We start from the raw sequence: 20,457 nt of genomic DNA on the forward strand, positions 1-20,457 counted from the left end.
TTTGGTCCAAATGCAAAAAGTCTGCTTTGAAATGGCATTGCTTTTACAACTTCTTCAATAAAGGAAATTGAAACCAGCTTGTAATGCATCTATTACCCTTACCAGCAATTCCTGTCCTAAATGACTTCCTTTCAATCTCAGTGAAGTCAGTTAAATTCTAACTCACAATATTAAGTCAGTTATAGTGCTAACCTGAAACTTTTCCTTTCAATAGTGTAACAACTTCTACAAAGCATTGGAAAGCCGCCCCAAAACTCCTAAAATTTTTTCTAGCAGTCATGCTTACTGCAGCAAATAACTCTTAACTCTTGTACACATAACAAAGTGTGTGAGTGTGTTTCACACACCCTTCACTGATAGAAAAAAGAGCTGGGGGGAGAAGCAGATCACAAAAATATTTATTGGAATATATTCTGTTAGATTGTTACTATTAAAGGAATGAAGGCAGCATTATTAAAAGCAGATATTTGCATGGTATATTTGCTTGTTTCCTCCCCCTGTTCTCACCCCCACAGGCACACACGATCACACAGACACTGCAACACAGGCATCACTCGCAGTCCAGCCCAGCTGTTCACTCACCAGGGAGCTGCACTGGTGTGAGAGTGGCCTCTGGGCAGGTGTGCAGAGAGTCCCTCACAGGTCCCAGGTTTCCTCAGCAGCACATGCAGAGCTGGTGTCTCTGCACAGCTGCCACTGGCACCTCAGATGTGGACTGAGCTGCACAACCCCCTCCTTGGTGCCAGCATGGCCTGGTGGCCTTACACACACTCAGCAGGATCTGAGTCTTCCATTCTTGAGGAGAGAGCAGGATGACAAGTTTTCAGAGTCTGTCAGCACTTGAAAGATTTTTTCCTTTCCTCTCAGTACTCTTCCTCTTTTCAGGCTGTTCTGCTCTCACCTACAGATGTAGGTAGGATCCATTTGCATCCACTTGTGCAGAAGTGTGCATGACACTGAAATGTGTGTCCTGACTTCAGTCTGCTCTCCTCCCTCTAGCTGTGTCTCAAGTGGTCCCTGTTAATTTTTTGAAACAATTAACACACCTAGCAGGGATTAAGAATACTGTAGGGACTAGGGGTGGGGGAACAGGACTGTCAGACTCCTTGCTTTATTGTTATTCACATCTGAAAGAACTGTCAGTAAATAACCCTCAAAATCTTGGTGGCAAGTGTCATATTGTAACAGACACAAAAGTGTCTCTTGTGTTACATACAGAGTCAATTACACTGCTTGTGATTAAGAAAAACTGAGCACAATTCCCAGCTGGTGTTCCACACAGTTGCCAAAATGGAGTGTCTGGCCCATTGAAAAATAAATATTGCAGATAGGTTCCCCAGACAGTAATCTGAAATTATTGCCCTGAAAACTATGGAGCTGATAATATGAAACAAGCAAAAAATGCTTGTCTGAAATCAAAGCACAGTGTATTTTCTTGGGAAAGGATTTGAAAAAGGGGAAAACAGCTCTAGTTCTTAATCTGACAGCAGCAAGCCACCTCATATAGTCACAGTCATGCTGAGTCCTCAGTCTTTTCCTTCTCTCTACCCTTCCCACCTATGTAACTTGTAGAGTTTTATATCCAGATAAGTGGATTGGAGCATAAGCAATGAAATGAGTAATGTAATTTGGTGCCCATTGTCGGCATGGTGTTGGCTTCTTCCATTATGACAGCAAACAAAATTCAATTACTGTTTGGATATGAACAATTGTTGCCAAACTACCTGCCAAGTCTATTTTCTCTGTTGGCATGAAATGAGCAACTCCATAGAAAGGATGTCAAGTATTTCCACAGTAAAGAGCAAAAGAGGGAGAGAAGAAACAGAACTTTAAGAAGAGGAATTGAATGACAATAAGACCATTTTGGGCCACAGTTTTGCTGTGAAAAGTCCCTAAGTTGTAACAAAGAAAGCAGTGCCAGAGCAGACCCCAGATGGACATGAAAAGACTATCAGCTGTGTTTTGCGAGCACTCTGCATCGCCTAGCGAAAAAATGCCTTGCAGCTGGTCAGTGAAAAAATCACTGCCATGCTTAGCATAAAAATATCATTAATATCCTATCACTACCTTCACAATTTACACACACAACAAACTTTCTCCAAGCCTTTTCAATTAAACCAGAGAAGAAAAGCCTGTGGAAAAAGGTGTTCATGTGTACTGATGCGATTCAGAATCTGACTATTGAGTAGCACAGGGCTGTGAATCTACTCTATTTTCCTATGCAAATATCTTTAATCTTCATTTGTTAATTGACATAAAGTATCAAATATCCAGTAGAATTATGGTTATATGTTATTATATTTTAGTAATCTTTCAAGTGGTGGTTGCCATGTAGCTCTTGAAGTCTGGAAGTTTGAAGTAATTATTTTCTTATAGGAAGGATGAATCAAGAACATAGTAAGAGTCCAGGCAAATATGGGGAAATACAGGTGCTTGTCACTTTCTTAGTTTGAGAAGAGGGAAGGGATTGGATTGTAGATTGTTTATTATAATATAACCTGGAATATATAGACAAATCTATATTTAGTCAGGTTATTGTATGCAAGCACATGATACTAAAGGTGTCAATTTTGAAAACTTTTTTGAAAACTACTGCAGCTGATACTCATCTGTGTTTTCTATGTATATACTGAGGATGGGTGCATATGAAAATTATAGGTATATGAGCATATTATTTTATCTGACTTCAGCCTATGAGATGTGAATTTTAGAAAATGACATGGGCTATAACTTAGAACCTGGAAAAAACCCACAACATTATTTACTGTAATGAATTTCTGCAGAAAGCAATGCTAGAAAAATGAACTGAAGGCCCCATTAAGCAAGTGGTAAATAAAAAGGCAATTTAGCCAGATCATTTATTTAGCAAGTGGAAACAGACGTTGTTGCCTCCACTTTCTACTTCCCACTGGCCCCAAAGAAGTTTTTACTAAATATTTTACCAATTACTTCTATTAGGCAATTATTGGGAAAATGCTGATGCCGCTGTCAGGAGTTAAAGAATGCAGTTTCTTGTCTCAAAACACTGTCAAAACCACGGAAGGAACTTGCTGTAAGATAAGCCACTGAACAAAAAATTCCCACTGTGTGGACTGTGGGAACTTGAGATAAACTCAGACAGCAACAACAGGAAGATGCTAATTCCAGGCCCGGTGAGGCAGATCTGGGTAACCTATCTGGACAAAAAATTGCAGTGTCAAGCAGTGGGAAAGAAAACAATTTGCACATGCCATCTCAAGTTATGGGAATGGCATCTACATCCCATGGATACCTGGCACTTGGACTGTACAAAGGTGATACCCCAAAAGAATGACTCTGGGATGCCACCTCTGAGAAGACCAGGGTGAAGAAGGACCAGCAGGATGCCACAGAATCCACAGGGTGGTGATATCTTTCTACTTAACCTGTCTCTTTCTCTTCCCCCATCCCTTCTCCTATTTCTTTCTATCTCTCCACCTCACTCTTACTGTTAAATAAAATCCATACTCTTGACTTTGCCGTATGGTCTCGTTTGCATCTTAATTTAGGCACTCATCTCTTTATAAATGGATCATAACAGCTGCCTGCCAGGCTCAAACAGGCACTGATGTAGTGAAATCAGACCCCACAATCCATCAAGTCCAAGTTTTAACCTTGCAAGCCAGGGAGACCATTCCCATCCTCCTCACTGCAGAAATAGGTTCAACACTCACGTGGCCCTAACAGCAATATCAATTGTTGAAATGTGCAGACTTTGTTCTCTGTTTTCCTGGGTTTTGACCCCCTTTTTCACCACCTCTGTGCTTCCCTTTTCGCACTCCCAGTCTCAAAGAAACAACCTGCTGATACTTGCTGTACCACCACTGATCCCAGTTTCAGTATGCCCGTTGCACTGGTGCTCCCTTATGTGTTAGCATTAATACCTTTGCACTAGGCATTACTGACCTTTGAGGAATTTTATCCCTAAAATATCACTGAACCCCCATTATCTGCAAAGTTGACCATCTTTCCTGTAATTCCCTCATACACCCGTGGACACAGACAGCTTCATGTCACTACCTATAAATTTTTTTGCTCTTTGCTCTGCCACTGCCCCATCCAGTGGTTTCTTACATTGTGTCCAGTGATTTTCTTCGTCCCATTGAGTTATCTCAGTCATTAGACCTAGTCATATATTTTAAAAAATTATCTGTAAACAATCTATAACCTATATTGTGTTGTATATATGTGCTGCATAATGCATTTCTGTCTGCAGAGGATCTTGGCCTCCTCCATTGTGTGGAGCACTGAACTCCACAGAATCACAGAATGGGTAAGGTTGGAAGGGACCATAGTAGGTCATCTGGTCCAACCTCCTTACTCAAGCAGGATCATCCTAGAGCACATCGCAAAGGATTCTGTCCAGATGATTCTTGAATATCTCCAGTGAGGGAGACTCCACAACCTTTCTGGGTAATCTGTTCCAGTGCGCAGTCACTCACACAGTAAAGTTGTTCCTCTTATTTAGGTAGAACTTCCTGTGCATCTATTTCTGCCCACTTCCCCTCGTCCCATTTCTTGGCACCACTGACAAGAGCCTGGATCCATTCTCTTGACATCGTCCCTTCAGATACTTGTAGATATTCATGACATCCCCTCTCAGTTATCTCTTCTCGAAGCTGAACAGGCCCAGCTCCCTCAGCCTTTACTCACAAGACAGATGCTCCAGTCCCTTAAACATCTTTGTTGCCCTCCACTGGACCTGCTCCAGGATCTCCCTGTCTCTCTTGTACTGAGGAACCCAAAACTGGACACAGCACTCCAGATATGGCCTCAGGAGGGCTGAGCAGAGGGGCAGAATCACCTCCCTTGACCTCCTGGCAATGCTCTTCCTAATACAGTCCAAGATACCATTGACTTTCTTGGCCACCAGGGCACACTGCTGGCTCATGGACAGCTTGTTCAGGACCCCCAGGTCCTTCTCTGCAGAGCTGCTTTCCAGCAGGTCAACCCCCAGCCCGTGCTGGTGCCTGGGGTTATTCTTCCCAAGTTGTAGGACCTGCATTTGCCTTTGTTAAATTTCTGCCCATCTCTTCAACCTGCTGAAGTCCTTCTGAAGGGCTGAACAACACTCTGGGATATCAGCCACTCCTCTCAGCTTTGTGTCATCAGTAAACTTGTTTGTATTCCTATTTTATGTTTTATTGCCTTTAAACTTCTAGGTTGCATTTTACATCAGCTGAAAGAATATTCAGGATAAGTTAGGATATGTGGGCTGCTGAGAATTTTTTCATTTGTACTGAAGTATATCTTTGTCCACTGATGCTGCTATTAGTATGTACACAAGTTAATTGCATTCACATCAGGTAATAAAGAGAACAAGCTAATGTTCTAACCCAACAATCGTTTTTAAGGAAACATATTTCAGAGAAACAGACTTCACTGCAAATCTTGTAAGAGTCAAATATTTATATTTCTACTGACTTTCCTTGAAAAAACAAGATGACAGTATATGATAATGCAATGCACTTACCAAAATAATGCAACAGCCATGCTAGGACAGACTAAAAATCTGATCAGCCCAAATTTTTAATAGCAGACAAATGATAGCTGCTTTTGCAAAATAAGTATGAAAACAGCACAAACAAATGACAATTCCAGTGCATTGTTCTCATTTTCAGCAATTTGAAGCTTAGGGACTTCCTGAGTTCAAGCTTGTATCTTTGTTGCTGTGTATGTTTATATCAAGAGACATTGATGGAATTTTTTCCCCCAGGAACTAGATCTTTTGGAAGTTAAATCAAATACTATCACTGTTCCAGCCTGTCTATAGTACAATAATGTCATGTTTCCAAACTTCTGCAGAGAGTAAAGTGATCTTGAAATGATGACACTTAGAATCAGAAGAAATTCTGTAACAATAAATACCCTTTTAAATTAAACCAGCCTGATACTGGAAGGTAGTGAGCATTTGCATTCCTACTGATCTTGAATGATTTAAGGGGTATCTGCAATTTCTGAACCTCAGAGCTATGACAAGAACTTGGTAAAGAGTATCAGTTGCTATAGTCTGAAAGTCATACAGTGGTATGACTATCTTTCCTAGATAGGGAAGCCAGAGTGTGGTTTGTAGACTTGAATTCAGTATACAACAGAAGGAGAGGAATCAATCTCCTGCATTGTAATTCCTCTGTTAAAATTACTATATTACCCAAACAATAAGGACTACAAAAAGAGGGGTATGAGATACAAAAAACATAAGAAAAGGAGGAAGAAGGGCTTCCCATATGACATAGGACAGAAAAGATCTATCAGAGGTAAACACTTTTATGAAACTAAGATTGGAAAATTTGTGCATTATTTTTATGAGGATAAAATAATTAAATCTTTCTTTCTTTCTTTCTCCATACCTTCAGTGAGTGTGCTAACCTCCAAAATAGTTTAAGTGTTACACTACCATTTCTTTCCATCAATGTTTACTGAGAGAAAAAAACCTTCTATGGTCGTCTCGTGGAAAGTTGTGCTGATGGTTGACTGCTGTGCTCCACCCTGATTCTAGCTCGGCCAAGTTAATAATCAAATGACGATTAGCTCAACATAAGAGGTCAAGAATAAAGATGAGGTCAGTGAATTCCAATCAAAGTGATTTTTTTTTCCCCAGTAGTTTGAAATAGGACCTGTAGATCATCAATAGGCTTCTCCTTTGTGGTTTTGGTAGTTCCTCATTTTGCCTACAGGCTTTTCACAGAATCATGGAATCATTAATGTTGGAACAGACCTCCATGATCATCAAGTCTATCTTTTGACCAATCACCACCTTGTCAACTAGATTACAGCACTAAGTGCCACATCCAGTCATTTCTTGAACATGTCCAGGGATGGTGACTCCACCACCTCCCTGAGCAGTCTATTCTGATGCTTAATAACCCTCTCCATGAAGAAATTTTTCCTGATGTCCAAACTGAACCTCCCCTGGTGCAGCTTGAGGATATGTCCTCTCATCCCGTCACTAGTTGCCTGTCAGAAGAGGCCAACCCCCACCTGTCTACAACCTCCTTTCAGGTAGTTGTAGAGAGCGATAAGGTCTCCCCTGAGCCTCATTTCCTCCATGCTAAATAACCTGAGCTCCCTCAGCTGCTCCTTCAATGATTTACTCTCTAGACCCTTCCCCAGCTTCATTACCCTTCTCTGGACCTGCTCCAGCACCTCAATATCCTTCCTTAACTGAAGGGCCCAGAACTGCACACAGTACTCGAGGTGCCACCTCACCAGCACCAAGTACAGAGGAACAATCACTTCGCTAGTCCTGCTGACCACACTATTTCTGATATAAGCCACGATGCCATTGGCCTTCTTGGTCACCTGGGCACACTGCTGCCTCACATTCAGTGGTTGTTGACCAGCGTCCTCAGGTTCTTTTCCACTGGGCAACTTTCTGGCCACTCTACTCCCAGCTTGTAGTGCTGCATGGGGTTGTTGTGACCCAAGGGCAGGACTCAACACTTGGCCTTGTTAAATCTCATACTGTTGGTCTCAGTCACGTTGGCTTAGAATTATTTGTTTTACAACAGATTCTGCTATACAATAGGCAGTTATCACTTCTCTTTCCAGTAATTGTTTTCAGTATTGCACCTATACCTTTGATTTTTATAGACATAATTTAACCAGATGTTGTGCCAGATTTAAAATTATGGGGTAGCATTCCAGGAATTATGTTATTCTTGCTTTTAAGTATCCCTTCAACCAACCAATGCAAAACACATAACCAATGGCACCAAGGGATATCCTACTAGATATCAATAGGATTTTTTCAACTAGATCATAGCAACATCATGTGTGTGCAACAATATCATGTGTGTTCATGGCCAACACCATATTACTCCAATGTTCAATTATCTGGGATATTTTTCTGGTATCTGTTTTACACCTGCTTGAAGCAAATTTAGCATTTTGCTAAATACAAGTTACTGAATGTAAAAATGAGATCAAATTGTACTGTTGCCTGAAATAATGAAATATTGTACTAAGCACTTCAGAGAGGCCCCCTGATTTATTCTGGTCCCATGTACCTTCACCCTACCACCATGGGCACAAAAAGTCATTATATATGATGAGTCATTATAGCTCTATGATCACAGAGAACATTTTCTACAGATATTCAATAACCTTCCAAATTGCATACTTCACAGAAGTAGGTCAAATTGAGCAGTGATTGAAGACTAACTTTTCTACAAGTACCCAACTATCCAGATTTTATCAAGATAATACTGTTATCCAGATTTTATCAAGATAATACTGTAAAGAAATGTTCTGCATGTTAAGAATGGCTTATCTTTTTGTAATAAAGATCTAAAACCACTGTGAGTAATTCAAAGGTCTTTTCTTTTATGACCTCTTTTTAAGTTCCTGCTCTTGCTCTCGCTCTCTTCAGGTGTTATTAAATCATGTTGTACAAGATCAGGGTAAGATCTGAGTCACTGACAGTGTTCATCAGTTCTGCATGAGAGTGAAAAGAAAACAGTAGGGTGACTGAACAGGAGATTTCTATTATTGTGGAATCTTCTGAGCATTGCAGAAACTCATTGACACTATGGAGCTGGGGTGCATCAAAGTGTCTACTAGTGCATGCCTTTGGATAGCAGATTGGCATCTATTCTTTATTTCTTAGTTCTCTTAAGGGACTTTTAATTTTCAGACTTTTGTTCCTGGTGAACAATATCACAGGAACACATATTGTAGATTTGTGCCTACCTTTCATATTACCCTTTACATCATTTGTTGGCCATTTCATTCACCATCTGCACTTCCCTCTAGAGATAAACCAGTCAATAGTTACCACCTGTACCACTTATACCATTAGAAGCCTGTAGAGTAAATACAGTTTACAGTAGACTTTGACTGGGTGCCCCTGTCTTGGGAAGATGATGTTTCTGACTTCAAACAGATGTCACTGACCAGTAGTGACATCTCACATCAGAAAGAGAATATGATGTCCCAAGAAGATACAGCTGTGGCCACCATTATTTGACTCAGAAAAGAGAATTACCATTCTGTAGGAAATTCTGACATTTTGGAATCTGTTCTTATTATGATTAAAATGAAAAATACAAATGTCAACATTTTCTAAAAGAGATTTCCAAGGAAATATTTCTTTGAAAATGTCAGAATTTCAGCACGATTTTCTTGTTAACAATTTTGAATCATTAATCTACAAAAGATTATATTTATGTGAATATATCTGCTTTTATACAATAACAGTAAAACATTATTCAGATCAGTCAGACTGAAACTATAATTCACAGCATAAATGAAAGATGATGAAATCATAAAGAAATAGTCTTATCACTGTGAAGTGATAAATCTTCCTGTGATAAGACTTTTGTAGGTATAATATTATGTTTAATTATATTGCCATATTGGTTTGATCATTAAAATTTGTAAGTCTATTTCATAAAATCAAGGCCACAAGCACAGTGATTGCTGGTGTTATTTACTTATTGTTAACTCTGATTCAGATAGTTTCATAGTCAAAGTTTCATAAGGCACTCAGATAATTTTTTGCATTAAAAAAACCCCAGCAATTTGTCTGTTAGCAGGTGACCTCTTAAGAAGGAAAATAAGTTTTGATTCTAGTACAATCAACCTAGAACTTAAATGGAATTACTTTTAAAATATTTACAATCTTACTTAAAAAGTGATTAAATTCTTGTTTTTATATGTTCTGGCATTTATATTTTCACAAAGGTGCTTATGAAAATTTAGCTATACCACTCCAATAACTGCTGAAAATTTGTTCCAAAGTGTGCTATTTTCTAGACTTCAGTAAATAACAGCCTTGACGTTTATGGCCTAAGTATGCTATTTTTTTCATCCGCTATGTATCCAGCTTTCTTTGATTGCTGGGAATTAATTTGCAAAAGAAACACTTCATAGATGATACTTCTTATGCTCTGTAGCATTCTTAGATGTTAAAAGGGTCTTTAACTGTGGATTTAATTGCTTCAGTGGGTTTTAAAAAGCATTTATTAAATGTAGTGTTTTGTTGAAGGAGAATCACAAGATACAAGGGACAGAAATCTTGCTTTTCTAAAAGCTTAAGCAGTACCGGTGTATTAAGGTACCTGCAGTGTCTTCACCAGGGCTTATATCTGGCTTGATAAAGTGTTGAGGATCCATCAGATTCCTAGAGGAATTGGTTTAGAGCACTGTGTGTACATGCTTGTGTGTGTGCACACAAGAGTGGGATATCATTTACTCTAATGCTGTGTACTGGGAAGTGACCTTGCTGGCATGGCCAGCATCCCACAAGCAGGTCTGTGAGACCTGGATATGAGGCCTCAGCAATAGTCATCAGATATTATGGCCTCATGTGGACAATCTGCATTTCGTTTCAACACAAAAATGAAATCATACTGAAATTCTCAGTTAAATTATATATGGAAATTATTAAAATTGTAAACACGTCAGCCTCCACAGTATTTGTTTTGTTAATGAGTTCCATTTATTTTAGTCTATTCCTCTCATTTCAACTAGAGTATAGAACTGAATGCCGCTTGTTAGGTGACACTTGTGAACTCACCAATTTATTTTTCTGAATAAGCCATGAAATGAGATGCTCACCCCCTCAGAGCCATTTTTACTAACCTGTCTTGAGGTGCACGTGCACGTACATGTGCACACACACACACACACCATGTGAGCACTTCCCAAGTTATGTCCCAGTGGCAATTCCAGAATTTTTTTCTGAACCATAAAGGCCACATGCGTAAATAAATTTCAACGAGACTTCTGAACACCGATCTTGTTACAAGTATCCAAGATGCAAGCCTCTGTTGTACTGGTTCTGCTTCCTTTGTACCTATCTCACCTGTTTTTGGCTAGCATTACCTCTAAGAATCTGTAAAGGGGTGCTGTTGTAAGTCTGTCAGAATCCCTCTCCACCTCTGCATGCCAAATGATGGGGAGAACCAGTCAGGCCATGCCTGCATCTTCTTGTAGCTTTTTCTCTCTCCCATCTCTGCTCTGACCTCTTGGTCACCTCTCTGCAGTTCATTGCTGTCAGTCTCATCTATGTGCATATTTCACAACAGCTTGGTACAACCCCTGTGTTTCCCCTGTTCTGGGGCTCTAACATGCACTTACTTCAAGAGCACAGCACACACATTTATATCCAGGCTCCAGGTTCAGGTACTCCTCGTTGGAGACAGGCAGATAATACTGCTCCCTGTCCTTCCCTGTCTTGCACAAGTACATGCATACCTTGATACAGTCATATGCCACTTGATGCAGTAAATTTTCTGCACAGTTCTCTTGAAAACATATTTCCATTGATTTATTTTAGTCAGTTATCTGTCACATTTTAACAGATTTTGTCAATCAAGGCCTCCCTGTGTGTGGAAATCCTGTCCCTGTCCTACTAATAGTACTGGCTGTTTTATGATAAATTAACAATATAGTGCCAAGTTAATCTTTCTGGTCAGTGAATCTTCCTTAAGTCCCACTCTGTGCAGGTTGGATAATAAAATCGGTTTATGCTACTACACAATTTAGAACTGCAACATTTAATAAATCTAGATATTAATTCGACTATTATAATACCAGATATCAGCATCCTAAATAATTAACCTGAATTTTAAAAGTATTATTTTTTCAGACAACATATTTATTTGCAGGTTATTACATAGCACAGAGGACTTGTCTTTGCCAAATACATTTTTCGTTCATTAGTTTTAACCAGTCTCAATAGATCTGACTGCCACCATGCAGAGAAGTAGAACAAAGTAGATAAGTGAATGAATTTCCATTTTATCCTAAGCTCAAAAATTCTTCAGGCAAATCTATTCAAAGTACATATAAATTAAAATATAATTTGCTCTTTTTTTCCACTTCAGAAGTTAATGCCTGTGTTCTTTGTTTAGTCTCTATTATTCATATCATGTCAGGTTCTAGGTCACTGCATACAGGCAGCTGATATTTCACAACTGATCTTAGTGGGGCTTAATTGGCTGTCTTGTGAAAATCATAGGTTTCCTAAACAAAGATCAAAATGCAATCCTACTGGTAGATCCCTTTTTCCCCAGGAAAATATCTATGAGTGAGCACTTCAACAAAAAAATACGATGAGCACTGGTATGGTTTCTTAGTTTAATTTTTCTTCAGACATAGTTTGATTTTTATTATTATTTATGGAAATGGCTGTTATGGACTTCAGGGATAAATGCATAAAATTTTCTTCCCTTTTTTGGATTTTATTTGTCAGGATTCTTTGTGCAGAGTTGAGGTCTTTTGTAATGTGATCACTTGAAGATTTCAATCTAAACCTGATATGACAATACAAACCAAAAATATACCCAATATAGAAAACATAGACGTGGTTTAATTGCAAAAAGTCAGCATAAAAACCTTTAAACATTCATCTATCCTGACATCATCTCTTGGAATATGTCTGGATAGTGGTTCCATAGGGTAGGCTTTTGGGGGGTGCAGAAGAGCATTATTAATTTCTCCAATGTTGCTTTTTCAAATCAGTGATTTCTCCAACTTTATTTTAGAAATGTCTAATCATTATAGCTAAATTGACTTATTTCTATTGAAAAACATTTCTTGCTAGCTCTTTTATTGAGAACTGCAGGTCAACATCCTCACCCTGTATTTCATCTTTGGCTAAAAGCATTCTCTTACTCTATATAAAGGATTTTCTTAAGACCTGGAGCCTTAGTGACAGATCTAAGAGACAGCCTGTCCTGTCCATTCACAAAGATAAAACTCTCACTACCTTGCATCCCAGCATCTGAGAGGATTTTTTTTTTTTCAGATTAGAAAAGACAATCCTCCTTATCGATAACCATAGAGACGCTGCTACAAATATTTTGTTTCTACTCCTTTAAATTTTAACCATTATCCACCTCATTCTCTATTCTCCCTCTGTGTACCCATTCTGTACTGTGTTAAATATAGTACCCTTCTCTGTAGCCATCTTTTATCCAGGAATTTTTCCTTGACTAGACCACAATCATATTCTCTGCCACCCACCAGGAAAAATTTTCAACCAAATACCTTTGCTACTTGGAAGGAGCTACTTGTATACGATTGTACTTGTCTTTATCTTCTTTAAGTCAATTCCTTTTTTATTAAAATCTCAAGGGGAAAAAATAATGGTAAAAAACAGGCAACAGATATGGTGGCAGGACTGTCTGTCGTATTGATGTGCATGGGTTTTTTTCCAGTGCTTGTACCTGTCTCATGTTTCATCCCTTGTGTTTAGAATACTGATTCTCTGCAGAAGAGACCTTTTTATTATTGTTGTTTTTACTTTTTAATACAGTGGCGTGCTAGCCCATGAACGAGATTGATGCCAATATAGCTAATGACAGTAACAACATTGGAAACTTACTATGGGAAATGATCATGCTCTGAATGCTTTTATGACTGGAGAACTGCAAAAAATGAACTTTTTACTCTCTTTTCCTTTCCATTGAACTCTGACCTCTCTCCATTTTGCAATATAGGCACCACAAAATTAATTAAAATTCTGGTCCAGGGCAAGGTATTACATGTTATCTGCAGTCACTTTAGGAAAAAATTATCATTTAACTTTCTGCCATTTACATTAATGCAATGAAACCAGTATAAGTTACATACAGTCTTCGGGCAGTATTTTCTGAGTCACACTGACCTTGTGTCCAGTAATGAGACTGTAACCAATCAGCTGTACTGTGATGATGAGCTGGAGAGCCTTTACAGTAGAACGTAAATTAGAACAAAGAACACATAGCTCCAGCAGATCAATATGCTTCTTTGTGACATGTTATCCCTTCTACTTATTTCTATGGCAATGGTGCATCTGACTGTGAACAAAATAATAAGAATGAAGAAATTCTGTAGTCTTAGGTTGCTTTATGGAATTGTTAAAACCAAGACAAGAAGAAAGCACTAGATTCACAAGGCAGACTGAAACCATACAAATGTAAGGAAAATGTAATAAGTTAAGCACTTAAATGTAGTGAAGTGCTTTAGACAGGCAAAGATTTAGATATATAGGTGTCATTTGACTTCCAGAAATATAAAAGATGTTTTACCACCTAAAGCTCCTCTTGAATATAGGCAAAATTCAAATTTTTAAAATGCTAAATTTAACCAGTAACACCACTTTAAAGAAGCTACTCTTATTTCATGTTTAACCTATATTGAAGAATGTAAAAAGAACTTTTAAGGACTAGGCTTTGCTTTCAGTGAGATTTATAAAACATATTTTTCTCCATGTCCAACAGAATATATTTCAATTCCTTCTCTCAGAAAGAGGATATAATGAGGACAATGGAACTTAAATCAGACTGTGGGAAGACTCCAAATCTCATTTTCTTACAGTATTCTGGGTCTTCATTGTTTAGAATTGGATTTTCCCTATAGCAATTGGCTAGTCCCCTATAGTTCTGTATAAAGTCCCCTATATTAAGCCAAGCTATAAAAAAATCATTCCAGTACCTACAGTATGTTTTAAGTAGAATTTGGAAACATACATCCAAAAGAATTATCTGTAAGAATACTGTTTAACCTAAGAACTGCTTAAATGTTCAGCAGCCCATATGGGATTCATGATCTAGATATCTAGATATCTACAGTGTCTGTAGGAGTTTTTTCTCATGTCTTGGGTCTACAATGGTAGCATTTGTGTATGAGCTAATCATTCAAAGCTTTTTATAATGAATGACCAAAACTATATAAAGTACAATTCAGTTCTATTTTAGGCATTAACATTAGGATGAGATTATGCCATGGAAGTACCCACTTCAATAACCATAAGGAGTCTACTTTGTATGCATATATATCTACTCAGATGACTCATACTCCATTGGGTCTACATTTTTATTAGAAAACTTAATGTGTTGCCTGTTGTGTGTGCCCAAGTTCACCTTCATGGAGCAGTTCACCAGCTTTTGTGTGCCTCTCTTGTACATAAGGCTGTTTCTAATTCCGCACTAGACCTAAATCTGCTGAGTTGAGTAATCTGGTAGGCACAGCCTGAAAACAGCTATGCTGGAGTGACAACAGAGAGCACATTGCTGAGGACAAAAATCTGTATGGGATCATGCAAATTCCAAGATGCAAATGAGGTACACGAGAAGTGAAAACTGCTTTAGACTGAAGTTTTGTCAAACCTAAGAAAACAATTTCCTGCTCAGTCAATGGGTTGTTTCTTCAGCGTGAGGATGGATGTAAACACCCTCTGGAACACTTTATTTGTTCTGGATAATCACATATTTCGTGCTGACTTGTGATTTCCATACCCAGAGCCTGGCATGAAGAAACGGTAATGCACAATACTTGTTGTGAAATTTACTGCTTACATCTCAGTGCTTAGTATTTAGTGCAGAGAGAATTCATCTACTCCAAACCAATCCACTCATATTCAGAAATACAGAACATATTAAATTCTTTGAGAGAGGAGAGAGACCCTCATGTGCAACTGACATAAGATGGTACAGTTTTTGAACCTATTAAAAAAGGAAAATCTGTGCTGCCATGTGCTTATATGCCTATAAAAATAAGTTGCATTTGTATAGAGTTATCTTTATTTTGAAAGCACTTATCTGACAGAATGGTTGCTATTCCAGTAGGTTCACCTTCTCCCTATGGATTCCCATAGCTGTATAATTGCCTGGTGTACTGTTTTGAAGCTACAGATGCTATAATATCAAAAATATATTTCTGAGACACAGAAAGTGGATAAAAAGCCAAACACGAAGGGATTTATTTCCTTTTTTGAAATTGAAATTTCCTTATGTGAAAATTACAAGAATTTTAATGTATTTTAAATTATTTTTTTCATATCTCAGCAATCAAAGATAATAGGACAGACATTACAAACATAAAGGAGCAGTATGCATCTTACCTTTCAAAATGCAAATACATGTAGTATTTGCATTCACACTTTCTGAGGCAGCTTTTGCCTGAGGGAGGCTCTCAGCTCCAAGGACCTAAACTAAAGCTAGAGGTGGAGGTAACATGAGAAACAAGTAAGTACCACATCTTTCTGCATCCAGAAATGGCAATACTGATAACATTATCAAATCTAAAACTTGCTTGACACCCCTATCTCATTTACTATGAAATGATCATTTTTAAGGGTACATGTAGTATATATGAAAATGAACCTGTTGGATCATTCAGTCCAGTAACTTACAGGCAGGCAATTACATCATGCCATATACTATAGTTATCTAAATGCAACATGACATTTCTCCATCCATTAGGGATGCAATATCCAAGGGTTATTTTAGATTTGTCCATTAGGAAGTCACCCTGAAATATTTAAACTGCAGTTCCACTGTCCTCTGCTCAGAGGTCACTCGAAGCTGATCCATCCATGCCCTGCAGTAAATGAGAGGCAACCAACCCTTCTTCCACTGAACAAAAAGCTGCCTCACCTTGTCTTGATTATGCCAAGACAGTGAGCCTCTCTTGTGGGCAGATACTACGAGTGATTGAGTAACTGACCTCTTGTATATGTGGGATGAGAAAAGCCCAGTTGCCTTCCATGGGAGTAGAGCAAGTTAGCTTACCTTCACCACTGGAGAGAAGAAGCTTCTTATCACAGTAGGAGTATCAGTATTCATTCAGCTTTGATACCTCATTAACTTGGACAATTCAAAGTACTTTATTCTGAACTTATTTAAAATACTTCTACTAACCTGACCTTGTGAATTTAAGGTTTAGATCCTTTTCAATTAGGTTAAACACAATGATCTGACATCTACCTTAAAATAATGATTTGTGTTCCTTTACAAGGAAGTAATTTCCGAAACAAACTCTCTGATGGTTAGACAATTGTTTTTGAATTTTCACTTACAGTTATTCATGATGAGTTACCCTTGTTTGTTCTTGGGATAACATTTACCTTCAGTTTGTGTAACCTTTATTCCCTGGTGCACTTACAGGTAGTAGTCTTGACCCTTCATAGCTATACAAGATAAATTCTTTTACCTCACTCTGTGTGTTAGATTTCGTTCTCTGATACAGCTAATAGACTTTATTCACATTTGCATTCCAAATTCATCTGCCTTGAACACGTGTGCAATGATTACATTATTACCAGGGAAGTTTCAATAGGGTCTTTTAAAAAGAGTTAATGTGATCCTCCAGTGTGTTAGAATATCATTCCTAAAGCAACTTCAGATAAATTAACTTTTTTAGTATCAAAGTGTACTAGTTGTTCATAAGTATGTTGTAACTATCTAATGTTAGATGGTTGTCTCCCTGTGTTTGTTCTGCTTCCTGATTTAACATCTAAATGCAAAAAGTCAGGGGGTTAATTTTCTTGATGAAATTTTGCTCAGTTCTATTAGATAAAAACATTCAATACTTCATTCTTTGACAAAGTACTTAAATTTGTGTCTTTGTAAAACGTCAATAATGCAAACCAATTTTCATGCCACCAGCATGAGATGAGGAATGCACTACTCATATCTTCCCACTTAATATTCTCTTTTCATCACAATCAGCTACCTTCTTGTCCTTAACAAGTTTCATGTTCATTCAGCAATTTTTCTGTCAACAACCATCAACTCTAACTATTTTTCAACAATATTGTGCAGATTTAATCCTACAAGATGAGGTGTTTTATAAAGCAAGATAGAAGACTTATTTGGCATTCCTAACCTGGGAATCCAATTGCTCTTAACCCATTTTCCATTATGCAGTGTCTTTAATAAATTCCCCTTTCAATACCTGTTTTGTTGTCTGCCACGCTGTGGCATCAAACTAATGAAGCCATGCTCTTCATGGACATATCTGATGACAATAAGTTGGTTTGTTTGGGGTTATTTTGGTGGTTTTTTTGTTTGTGTTTTTTTTTTTTTTTTGTTTGGTTTTTTTTGGGGAGAGGTGGTTGTTTTATTTGGTTGTTTGATTTTTTATTTGGGTTTTTTTTTTTGTTTGGTCTGGTTTTTTTCCTGAAGATATAATTCCTGACTGGTTTTCCTATCTATAAGTGATAAGAAAATAGAGCTTGCTCTTCCTTGGCTTTGAAAGAATATCATATTAAACATCTCAATGTTTAGGATCATTCTTTAGCTGAAGAGGCTCCATTTTTGAAACTTTGACAAAGATTTTATGTCAGACAATGGTGTACAGAAAACTAGAACTAAATAGATGTTAGTTAAACTCCAAACATTTTAGTCATTACAACTTTTTTTTTCTCAGTCATGCAGAACACTTCTGTCTTATGATTAAAAAGATAACTCCAAGACTTATAAAATTTAAATATATTACAAGAAAAAATCCAATAAAATTTGTGCTAAAGATCCATTTCTAGTGTAACAAAAAAAAATTTGTTCCTTTTTCAAATCAACTGTAGTAATAAATATAACCAATATATAACAAGGAAATGTTTGGTATGAACTAAATGATTAACTCTTAAATGCCCTATTTGACCATGCAACACTGTGACAACATTCTATCCAAATACTTTAAGATTCCCTGGATCTTTTAAACTTTGGAGATGACTTTGGATTAACAGGTAATATATGTTTTGATTAACACATTTTAACTTAATAAAATTTTTTAAAGGGAGGAAAATAATTGCAAAGAGGTTGGATGGCCTGAATTCTCATTTAACATAAACCAGATGTTGTTAGAGGTTTAATTCCATTAAGTTATATTCGGTTTCCACACTCACATGTAGAATCAGAATCAGACTCATGCAAGGCCACTCCATCAATTCTTCATAGCCCAGATGATTTTAAGGACAAAAGGAAGTCACAAGAGGTCAAGCAATCACTCAGTGAAAAGGAAAATGTAGAAGAACCTGGAAAAAAGGCTAAAGATGATCTGTGTTTTATCTTTTTATTGATAGGACATATTAAGAATGAAATTAGTGTCTATGATGAGAGCTATGATAATATCACTGATTGACACAGAAGAAGAAATTTTAGAGTGTTTTGAAAGAACAGGTTGAATTTACAATGTGCTACAATTTGAAGAAAGGAAGACACATTGCAAGTAGCACAGAAAAACGTCCAATGGGATCACTGCAACAAAACTGTCATTGCTTTCTTCGTATCAACCCCACACAGTGTCACAGAGACATTGGTCCCAGTCCTACTCTTTATTTAACTTGGTTTACATCAGGTTAGTACAGCAAAGAATTCGGGTGCTAACCTGCTTGGCGCAATCTGTCCAGCTGCAAGTGAAGGCTGTTTATTGCCTGTACACTGCTATATGCTGTGCTTAGCATTACCAGCACAGAGAATACAAACAGAAAGGAGAAGGTGCCAGGAAAGCTTCTGTATGCTTCAGCTGTCCCCAGAAAATGAAGCAATGTTTCCATATCCATCAGACATGCCCTAAAAAGTGTGGAGCAGCCATGATCTACCTCAATCTACATTGTCAGGATGATGTACAGTCTATGCTCTTGTTTGGCATGTCCTTGTTTTGTTCTGTGACCCTTGGCTGTAACATGACAGAGAAAATCTTTGGGACAGATTCATATATCAAGCAAAAGGATATTTATGAAATTCTGTTCAGTCACTTCCCTTTATAATTAAATGTCCACAATCTTTTGTAGGCCAACTAGCATATTTTATACAGTTGTAAACAGCATCCCAGAAAAAGCTTTTGTCAGTTAAAGGAAACTATTGTCAAAGTACCCAGTACAGATGAATATATACTTCAATTTCTTGAAAGTAATATAACAGAAAATATTTTCCAGAAGACTAAAAACATCATTCTTAAGGCGGATAATCAAGAAATAAGATAATTTCCTTTCTATCAAATAATAAGAGAATAAAAATGCATTAAAGTATTTATGTCTGGAAAGACATTCAATATAAAAAAAACTTACTCATTTTGGAAAATCTATAGGTGTGAAATATCTGAAACAGGAAAGAATTACACTGTCTTGAACACTGAATTTAACTTTCCATTAGTTTATGATTAAATTATGCTGATGTGAGGGTTATTGTGCCCTTGAGCCAAAGTTTAACAGTCCACTTACAGTCTAGTAATAGAGATTTTAAGAAATGATGATTCTGTCATACTGCTGGTGTTATAATAGATATATTTGGATGACTGTTCACATACAAATGTATTCAAATGAAAAGAGCATCATATCAATCATGATCTGCAACACATCATGGATTTCTTCTGGCACTTTATCTATTTAAATTACATCTAAATTATAAATACTGTGAATAGCAGCAGTTAAAGTAATATTAGCCTAACAACAAAGGAGATGGATAGCTGAAACATTTTGTTACTTCACTGTGACCTACAACTTCATTGCATTTTATGATACTATTGCAAGACTTTTATTGAGGTGACATATCACGTGCCTCAAATTGTATACTGCATGGCCTTTAAGGCCCTGAAATAAGATGTCCAATGTTAATTACTTCTTTTTTTTTAACATCATAGATGTTTTGGCACCTTCCTTGCATGTATGCTACCCTAGCGATATTTTCTTAAAGAAGTTTTTCTGAGGCAAAGTGACAACAACTATAC

The 20,457-nt window shown here is 37.4% G+C and overlaps 1 long non-coding RNA gene across 1 annotated transcript; it reads right to left on the minus strand.

The window, feature by feature from the left end:
• Positions 1–4,174: 4,174 nt before the first annotated feature.
• On the minus strand, positions 4,175–13,748 carry LOC135415291 (uncharacterized). The gene is made up of 3 exons (XR_010431057.1): positions 13,634–13,748; positions 8,710–8,768; positions 4,175–5,197 (listed from the first exon to the last, which is right to left on the minus strand). It is a non-coding gene; the product is annotated as an uncharacterized LOC135415291 (long non-coding RNA).
• Between the last annotated feature and the right edge of the window lie 6,709 nt (positions 13,749–20,457).

This window comes from Pseudopipra pipra, chromosome 5 (assembly GCF_036250125.1).
Source record: "Pseudopipra pipra isolate bDixPip1 chromosome 5, bDixPip1.hap1, whole genome shotgun sequence".
NCBI classification, from domain to species: domain Eukaryota; kingdom Metazoa; phylum Chordata; class Aves; order Passeriformes; family Pipridae; genus Pseudopipra; species Pseudopipra pipra.